The sequence below is a fragment of the Gracilinanus agilis genome, chromosome 4 (assembly GCF_016433145.1).
Source record: "Gracilinanus agilis isolate LMUSP501 chromosome 4, AgileGrace, whole genome shotgun sequence".
Classification (NCBI taxonomy): Eukaryota; Metazoa; Chordata; class Mammalia; order Didelphimorphia; family Didelphidae; genus Gracilinanus; species Gracilinanus agilis.
The window spans coordinates 419375966-419385753 of record NC_058133.1 but is presented as its reverse complement, the minus strand read 5'-3'; the positions used below and the strand labels follow the sequence as shown (position 1 = coordinate 419385753).

General features: G+C 38.0%; 1 non-coding gene across 1 annotated transcript; it reads right to left on the bottom strand.

Annotated features, from left to right (window-relative positions):
* Positions 1–4070: 4070 nt before the first annotated feature.
* Positions 4071–4211, bottom strand: LOC123248188. The gene has a single exon (XR_006506263.1). It is a non-coding gene; the product is annotated as a small nucleolar RNA SNORA62/SNORA6 family (small nucleolar RNA).
* Between the last annotated feature and the right edge of the window lie 5577 nt (positions 4212–9788).

Here is a 9788-nt window from a genome sequence, read left to right as displayed (position 1 = left end):
TACTGGCTGGAAAAAGTGTAATTGCCAACAATTATATAGTTTATAGATTTTTGACCAATGGTGGGAGTTGGTAGATTGAGGGTGGCAGAGATGCCAGAAGTTATTTATTTGTTTATTTTGATGGCAGAGATTTTAAAAGAATTGAGGTTGAAATGATTTTGCAAATAATCATAAATGACTGACTATCAACTCTTGGCTTTCTAAAGTTGAATTAATTCAATTTAATAATAATTGACAATGTATTCTTTGTCAAGCACTGTACTAGACACTTGGAATATGAAGAAAACAAAAATAGCTTCTGCACCCAAAGAACTTACATTACATTGGATACAAAATGCATGAACACAGATAGGTAAATGCAGAACACATACCAAATAAGTACAAAGTAATTTCCTGAAGGAGTATGTATGGATTGAAAAGCACTTATAGCAAGGGGAGAAAGAAAGCCACACCCTCCCCCTTGCAAGAAATTGTACTAGCCTAATGCCTTGAATGGAGCTAAGGATTTTAAGAGGAAGAAATGAGGAGGGAGAGCATTCTTGATAGGTTTAAAGACAGGCAATAGATTGCCATATATGGAGACCTGAAATTAGGACACTTTAAAAAAATTTTTTTTTTATTATTAAACCTTTAACTTCTGTGTATTGGCTCCTAGGTGGAAGAGTGGTAAGGGTAAGCAATGGGGGTCAAGTGGTCACACAGCTGCGATGTGTCTGAGACCGGATTTGAACCTAGGACCTCCCATCTCTAGGCCTGGCTCTCAATTCACTGAGCTACCCAGCTGCCCCCAAATTAGGACACTTTCATTGGAATAGAGCATATATTTAATCGATATGAATACCTTGCCTTTATGAGAACAAATAATTACTAATTTTTCCCATCACTATGATGTCCATATCCTTCTACAAACATTCCATAGAGGATTTACTTTTCCCACAACTCTAGAACCTTTCCTTTTGGTCTTTTAATATTTTGTAGATATTGGTATAATCCAGCCCATCTTTCATCCTTGGCTCTCATGCCATGCCTGATTCATCATCTTTTCAAGTCTCTTATTTCCTTTTCTAGAACTTCTTGTGTACAGGTTGTTGGCAATATCCTGCAACCTGATGGCCCTCACCATGTGCTTTCCATTCATGTTTGAATCATTTGCAATTTTGATTCTTTTGAGATCACAATATTTTGTGATTTATAGCCATATATAGTGATATGTAGCCATTAAAAAGACAGACTTTCATGTCAGAAAACTGCTTGAGATCATTGAGAACACCATGTGGTTTCCTATATAGTTTCTAATATCTCTTAGAAAGTTCTAAAAACTCTAATGCTATAATCCTATAAAATACTCTCCTCTTATAGAATTTTGAGCATCTTTGTCCACATGTACTACTGTCCAGGGTATTTTTTTGTTTTGTTGGGGAAGAAGGGATTTATATCTATGATTTCATTGGAATAGGAAAATCACATTGAGAAAATTTCTTTTACCAATGTAGATTTAAAGTCTCTCTTTAATTTATAGAGTTGCTTGAAGTATTTTTAGGATAAAGGAAAATTCCCAAGATGGTACAACCAGTATGTGTCAGAGGAGAGGCCTTACACTCTGGTCTTCCTAAGCCTAATGCTGGCTTTCCATCAACTAAATGACCCTACCACTCAGGATATCTAAACTGACAGACTAGTTTCAGAGGCTAATTTACATTCTCCATCCATTTTTTCCTTCTGGTAGGCTAGTCTCTTTATAACAGCTATTAGTCTCATTGACAAAGTCCTATAGTGTTCCAAAATTTGATGTAACCAATACATCACTAACAAAACAGAACCTTAGGAGATCTTTGGCATCAATAGAGAATCCTTTATATGGTTTGATGTTACAGTGGACATCCTTAATGTTGATGGGAAACATTTTTGGTAGGCATGATTTCCTGTTCTTTGTTTCACTTCATGCTATACCCAAAATATCATCAAATAATCTCTGTGTTTGCAGCTATGATGGACTCTTATATAATCTTCATGTGTATTTTGGAGAATCCCTGTGGTTGAAAAGCATTTAAAGCTGTTTTTTACACCACAGAGTAAAATGCATTTTTGCTACTGAGTAACAATATACACTAAGATCATCTATTTTCTCCACCATGATATTTCTTTGTATTCAGTGATAACAAAGACATACAAAGCTCTCTAGGAGTATACATGTTATTGTGTACTATAACTTCCCTATTACTATCAAGGGTACCACCATCACTCTAGTCACCTGGACTTGCATCCTAGGTACTATCCTTTATACCTAGTTTGTATTCACCCCACATATCCAATATGTTGTGTAATGCAAGGTGGCTAACAGAAACCTTTTGCTTCTGTAATTTCTAACGGTCACAAAAAGCCAGTTAGAAGTCTTAGAATCTGCAGAAAGTCAGTTAGAACTTAAAGCTATAAATACAGGTGAAGTTCCAACTGACAGGGCTTTTGCCTTCTGGCTTTCACTGTGGCTGGAGGCTTTTGCTTTGGCTTAACCTGTTGGCTTTGGCCTAATTGCAGCCTTGGCCTGTGCTTATTTGTCTTGGGGAAATTTGGACTTATCTCATTTCTCTGGACCTCGCCCTAATCTCCCATCTCCATCCCTCCCCTTCCCTGAATTTCCTTTGGGTCCTGTGTTTAGTTTCTATAAGCAAGTAGAGTATCCTCAAATAAGTTAACCCTAGTTTTAATGATTTGATAGAGACTTTACTTAAAAGGCAGACAAATCTTCCTGACTGGGAGGGCCAGACTCTCTCTGTCTAAACCTCTCCGTGACCCATCCCCCACCCTCAGCCCTCTCCCTAGCAGTAATTAGAAAACCCTGAACCCCTCTCCCCTTCTGACTGACCCTGGTATTAATAAATCCCTTTGTTACCTATTCAAGCCTCTGGTGAATCATTGTATTGAAAATTGAGGCAAGGGCTAAAGAGGGAAGGACTCATTTCCTTTTATTTCTTGAGAGAATTTGGGGTATCCATCTTGGCAGGAAGTACCTACCACAAGACTTGGAGGGGTCCTCTCGACTCCTCCATCAAGAGACTTAGAAACTAATAAGAGAAACCCTCCAGTGAAAACTAAACATTTCTTACTGGCCCTATTTTCCTCCCTGTATTCTCTGTCTCAAGCCTCTGGGAATAAAGCTGTTTGAACTGCCCTCTCCTACATACCCCATTTCCTTTATCTCCTTCATACCTTCCCGAACCTTCTTTCCTCCTCCAATCACCTTATAAGCATCTATATCCCCTTTATCCTTCCTCACATCCAAATTGCCTTCAAGACCCACTCAGATTACCTTATTTATTTCTTTATAAGTTGTCAAATCTTGTCATTTTAATCTTTAAATGCTTCTCATTTTTATCTCCTTTCCATAGCCCCCATCTTGTACAAGCCTATATTACCTCTTAGCATTATTGCAATGTTCTTCCTTTTTTTTTAAACCCTTGTACTTCGGTGTATTGTCTTATAGGTGGAAGAGTGGTAAGGGTGGGCAATGGGGGTCAAGTGACTTGCCCAGGGTCACACAGTTGGGAAGTGGCTGAGGCCAAAGGCCTGACTCTCACTCCACTGAGCTACCCAGCTGCCCCTAGTCTTCCTTTTTTTAGAAACATTTTCCATGGTTACATAATTCCTGTTTTTACTTTGCACTCCCCCCCCTCCGCCTTAAGCCCCCCATATCCAATATGCATTTCCACTGGTTTTAACCTATGTGATCAGTCAATACTATTTACATATTATTGATAGTTGCATTGGTGTGGTCATTTAGTGTCTATATCCCCAAACATGTCCACATCAACCCATGTGTTCAAGTGGTTGTTTTACTTCTGTGTTTCCACTCCTGTAGTTCTTCTTCTGAATGTGGGTAATGTTTCTTTCCATAAATCCCTCAGAATTGTCCTGGGTCATTGCATTGCTGCCAGTACAGAAGTCCATTACAATCGATTTTACCTTAGCATATCAGTCTCTGTGTACAATGTTCTTTTGGCTCTGCTCCTTTCACTCTGCATCAATTCCTGGAGGTCTTTCCAGTTCACGTGGAATTCCTCCAGTTTATTATTCCTTTGAGCATAATAGTATTCCATTAACAAAGGTCCTTGTGGTGTTAGCAACAAACCTGCCATTAATATAGCACACAACCTACACTTGTGAGTTCATCTGCCAGTAACTGGCCTCAGCTCCAAGCTCTAACAGTGTGTAATATTGCAATAATCTTCTAATGGGTCTAGCTGCCTTACATCTCTTGCCCCTTCCATTCATCCTCCCTTCAGTGTCAGAGTGAAAATTTTCCTAAAGAAAAGGTCTGCCCATGCCAATCTCCTTCCCCCAATATACTCCAGCAGTTCCCCTTTATCTCTAGGATAAAATATAAAATGTTTTATCATTTGGAGGCTTTCACAATGTGGCCCCTTTTTCCTTTTCTAATCTTGTGATATTTTACTGCCTTTCTCAAACTCTGTCATGAGTTATGAGAGTCTACTTTCTGTTTCTCCCACACGACTTATTATTGAATGCTTTATCTCCTTTCCTCTGACTCCTAGTTTCCTTAGACTCTTTCAGACTTCACCTTAAACCTCACCTTCTGTGGGAGGCCTTCTCAGACTCCTCTGCTTGTAGTCTTTGCCTACTAAAATTATCATCCTTTTCACTATATATAGTGCATAGTTACTGTATTTTCCATCCTCATTTGAATGTGAGCTCCTTGAGGTCAGTGAAAATGTTTTTTGTCTTTCTTTGGATCTCCAGAGTTTAGTCCAATGCCTGCCACGTATTAAGAACTTAATAAAAAGCTTTTTGGCTGTTGCTAATTGATTGATATAAGTAAATAAAAAGTGATTTCAAGAGGGGGAGAATGCTAATAAATGAGAGGGGGAGCTGTGAAGAGAGAAATCAGGAGTGTTAGAGGTTGTACTAGAGCAATGAAGAAAAGTAGAGATTCTATGAGGGAGGGGAAGAGAGAATTAGTCTAGGGATTATTCCCCCAAAGAAAGAACAAAAATAAACCATAGGTTTTATGCCTTTGAGAAGAATTTTGGCAGGAGTGAATAACAGGGTGAAATTAGTGTAGATGGATGGTCAAGGTGGTAGCTATTAACTACAGACTATTTCCAATTCCTTACAATGCTATAATTTCATCCTACAACCATTCTCAAGCTTGGGATATCATTTTTTCTTCCAAAAATCTCCCAACCCCCACCTTCATTCATTCCAATTCATTACCATTCCTGGAGGAGGAAAGGCCAGACACAAGAAAGGAAAGAGAGTTGTGCTGAGAAATAAATGCTTCTCTTTCAGTTATATCAGAAAGCAGGATGGTTATTTCTCACCAGACAGCCTGGGTCTATTTATTGTCAATGCAATCTGAAAAAAATATATAATTTCCAATCCATAGTTGATATAAATATATAAAAGATGAATCACAATTACATCTTTCTTTCCCCTCTCTCTTCATTCGGCTCTCTTTTTTACAGTATCTGCATGTTAGTTCTAGGACGGGTGCCAGTTGTATCAATTAAACAGTAACTAATTCAAGTACATTTACAATCTGTGTTTGAAATGCCAGCCCCATACAGTAGTTACCAATTAAGCATGAGGCAGATTAATGGGATGCATTGTTCTCTTGGGTTAACTCCACCACATTGTCATTAAGCATGTAAACCCCAGTGAACCAAAGACTTCCATGTGAAGAGAAAGGAAAACACATGCTTACAAAATGAAGTTGGGTGTTGTATATCAAGCTTAATCATTTCAGAGTAGAAAAAAGATTCAACTTTTTTTTTGGCAGGTAGGGGAGGAGTCATTCTCTCAATATCTTTCTCAACTTAGTGGCTTGCATATTTTGCATATATCTGATCAATGGAGAGTCAGAGATACAAACTAAGGAGAAAATAAAAAAGGCAAAACTGATCAGATAGACAAATGGTCCCTCTAACTTTAGAGTTCTTAGAACAGATATCCTTTTAATGTGGTTCCAGTTCATTATTAACTTGAGGAATTATGAAGACCAAGCAAATTATCCACTAGGTGGGTGAGAGAGAGAGAGTAGGGTAGGTTTAGAGGACCAGAATTTACCTCCAATTAAAAATCAGAGAGGAAAGCAAATGGATTCTTTGTGGAGTGATTTCTGTTCCTATTTAAATTTATAACCTGATGATTTTTAGAATCAAGTGTGATTGTTCTCTCTTCTCCACTATCCCTAAATTAATTCAAATTTATGATTTAATTATTTTTCTCAGATCATGGCAAATGGAAATATATTCCATGACATGAAAAGTAATACATCCTTCCCTTCTATTATTTGTGAGCTTTTGTATTAATTTCTCTTCTTTGACTTGTCTGACCTCAGTGTTTAGGAGTGGGCAGAAAGAGTTTAAAATAATACTTAGCTCCTTCCTGTGGAAAGGGGGAAAAAAAGAGTTACATTCTGCCTTCTATAGAATTATTTGGTGATTAAATCATGTGGTGAAATTAATGACTTGATAGAGCCAGAAGTAGCTCAGCATCCCTGCCATTTCCCCAAACATTAAGGGTCATTTTAATTGCATGTACAATAGGGAAGGTTGAGCACACAGTTATTCCCTTGTGTAGATTTTTACATCCTTACCCAGCAGCTTCCCGTCTTGAATTTTGCCTAAATGGCATATTTGGAGTTGGCCTAAATAGTGGAGTTAACCCAAGTCTCTCCTCACTCCCTGTTTCTATTCAGAAAGTCCCTGGGTAGAGGCAGGGGGTGTCCAAGGAGGAGGGCTGTTGTTTTTATAGTTGCCTCTTACTAATTTTAATCTCCACTGAGACTTCCCAATTTAGTTGTCATTCCTTATTTCAGTGTTTTAAAGAAGTATTTTAATTCCCCAGGCAACCTAGAGTACATGACTTTCCTGCAAACAAGGCATTGAAAGGACCCCTCTCTTCTCCTTCTCCTCCTCCTCTTTCCCTGCCTCCCCTTCCTCATTCCCAATGGCTCATTGGTATAGGAACAGAGATGTTGGAATCAATATAAGAGTAAATAGCCACATGGTCTTTATTGTGAAGGCAGGGTTTCTACAGAAAATCCTTGTAATCAGAAAAGAGGGAAGATGAGATTAAACTGATTAAACTGAGAAAGTCAAAAAAGGACAACTTGAAAGATTAGCTCTAGGATGACTGAAAAAGTAATCCTCTGTGCATGCTAAGTAGAGCAGCCCCTTTCTGCTATCAGCCCCTTCATCTGGTGACCTTCTATTGCATTAGCACAGAGCTACTTGATCCAAGGTAAATACTGACAATTGAAAAAACCAGAATGCCAGTGATTACAACAGGTATCAACCTTACCACAAGGATGCTTTGTTATCATTAAGGAACTCCATTGTTGCCCCCAGTGATAAAAATAGGGTGAGAAGAAAAAGTCATTCTGCCTCTCTACATGTCTCATGTTTATTTTAGGAAAATATTATATGTTGCATTTGGGTGGGGGCTAAGGAAATATTAAGGGATGCGAGGTGATAATATAGACTTGTAGACTTAGTGTCAGGAAAATCTGAATTTCAATCAGCATGATCTCTCAGTTTCTTCACTATAAAATAGGTATAACAATATCCTAAAGTGTTTTGTGGTTTCAGTTAATGGAGATAATATAAGTGAAGTCTTTACAAATATTAAAATGCTATTTGTGTCACACCATTTTTAATAGGAAAGAAGGAAGAAAAAAGGATAGTTGGGGGAGGAAGAGAAGGAAAGGAAAGGAGTAAAGAAGGAAAGAAAGAAGGAAGGAAGGAAAGAAAGAAAGAGAAGGAAAGAAAAAGAAAGAAGAAAGGAAAAGGGAAGAAAAAGGCAGGAAGGAAGAGAAAAACAGAAAGATAGGAAGGAAGGAAAGAAAGGAGGAAGGAAGGAAAGAAAGGAGGAAGGAAGTAAAGGATAAGTGAGGGCATAAATGAAGAGGGAGGGAAGAAATGAGGAAGAAAAGAGGGGAAACTATTAAAATTCACAAATGCAGAATTGTTTCTGGAAGCAGCAGTCCTTGATGCCTTAAAAGGCTGGGCATGTTTTTCAATCCCCATAAATGAAAATGAAAATAAACTTAACAAATTTGAGAATTGATATTAAACCTACAGCTCCTTATTTTTACAATGAAAACCTGTCTTCAAACCTCACACAGCATGCTTTTACTGTTTCCTTCCAAATTTTTGCCCTGTCTGCCCTCTTTCTCCCCCCTCCACTCCATCCCTTACATAGAGGTTTTTAGTTCTTACACTGTTTTTTGAGATGCAGTTCTGAAACATGGAGTTCAAACTGGGCACATGCTTTTCTTTTAACACTGACCCTTAAATAGAAATTCCAAGCATTTTTGAACACTCTGTGGTAGAGATTGTGCTGAGCCAAGTTAGAATTAGCCTCACTTACTGACCTACAAATAGGCTTGGCCTGACCTGACTTGGTTCTCTCTCTCTTAGTGCTTTGGAAAATTCATATTTCCAAATTTGTTGAATTGAATTTATTTATTTTTGAGTAGGCACAGAGAGCAAAAGCCAAAGTAAACTCCAAGCTGCTTTCTGAAATCACTCTTACATATGGCCTGTCACCCTGAAAGCCAGACTTTTCTTTGTTGAACTCACTTGAGAAGCAACTGCTTTAAATAGAATTTTTAAAAAGTTGGGTTTTTTTTGGCCCAGTCAGAGATACACAAGATTTCCTCCTTAGACAATAACACCAAAACAATTCAACAGGCTAAAAAGGGTTTGGAAAAGTGGTTCTGAAAAACCTGAAGGTCAGAAAGATGGCATCTGTTCAGAATTGTGGAAGTCTCTTTCAGGTTGATTTCGATCTCACTACTGCTCTTTGTGGTAAAGGGGTATAAAGGGAGCTAGTGGTATACAGCAGTGATTCCTATTTTAATTCCTCATACTTCTTTAAACAACAACCATAACAAAATATGAACCTCAAGGTAATTTAACATACTAATCATAAAATTCCTTACTGCTTAAGGCACTATTAAATAATTTGGGGGGATGAACCTCTTGGACCACTGTGGAGAATTCCTATGGGGTTTATAAACTACTAAATAAGTATACCCTGTTTCTGGTGTGAGGATCATTGCTTCTGGTGTTAGAAGACCTGAATTTGAATCCTGCCTCTTCCATTTATTAGCCCTATGACATGATCAAGTTACTTAACTAAATTCAATTTGATAGCATTTATAAAGTGTCTATTATGTGCCAACTATGGGGCTGGATGCTAAGAATATGAAGACAAAAATGAAATAGTTCCTGCCTGCCTGGAGTTTCCATGCATTTGTCTGGGTGTGGGGTTGTGGGAAAGATAACAAGAACATAGATGAGAAAATACAAAATAATTTTAAAAGTGTAAGAGAGTAAGAACTCTAAAAATTCAGGGAATCAGGAAAGACCTTTTTTAGGTGGTGTTGAGCCTTCACAAGGAAGAGTAATATCCCATGTATGGGGAGAGCCCATGTTGAAGAATGGAAGTAAAGGATAGACTACTATACATGAAGAACATGAAACATGGCAGGTTGGTTAGAACTCATTTATTCATTCAATAAATATTAAGTACCTACTATGTGCTAGGCACTATATTAAATGCTGAGGCTACACAAGGAGGGAGTGGACCCTACTCTCAAAGAGCTTAGGATTTAATGGTGGGGGTGGATACAAGATGCAAACAAATATATGCAAAGCAAGCTATATACCACATGAACAGAAAATAATAGAGAGAAAGTGTTGCAATTAAGAGGGGTAAGGGGAAAGCTTCCTGTAGAAGGTCAGATTTTAGTTGAGGCTTAAGGA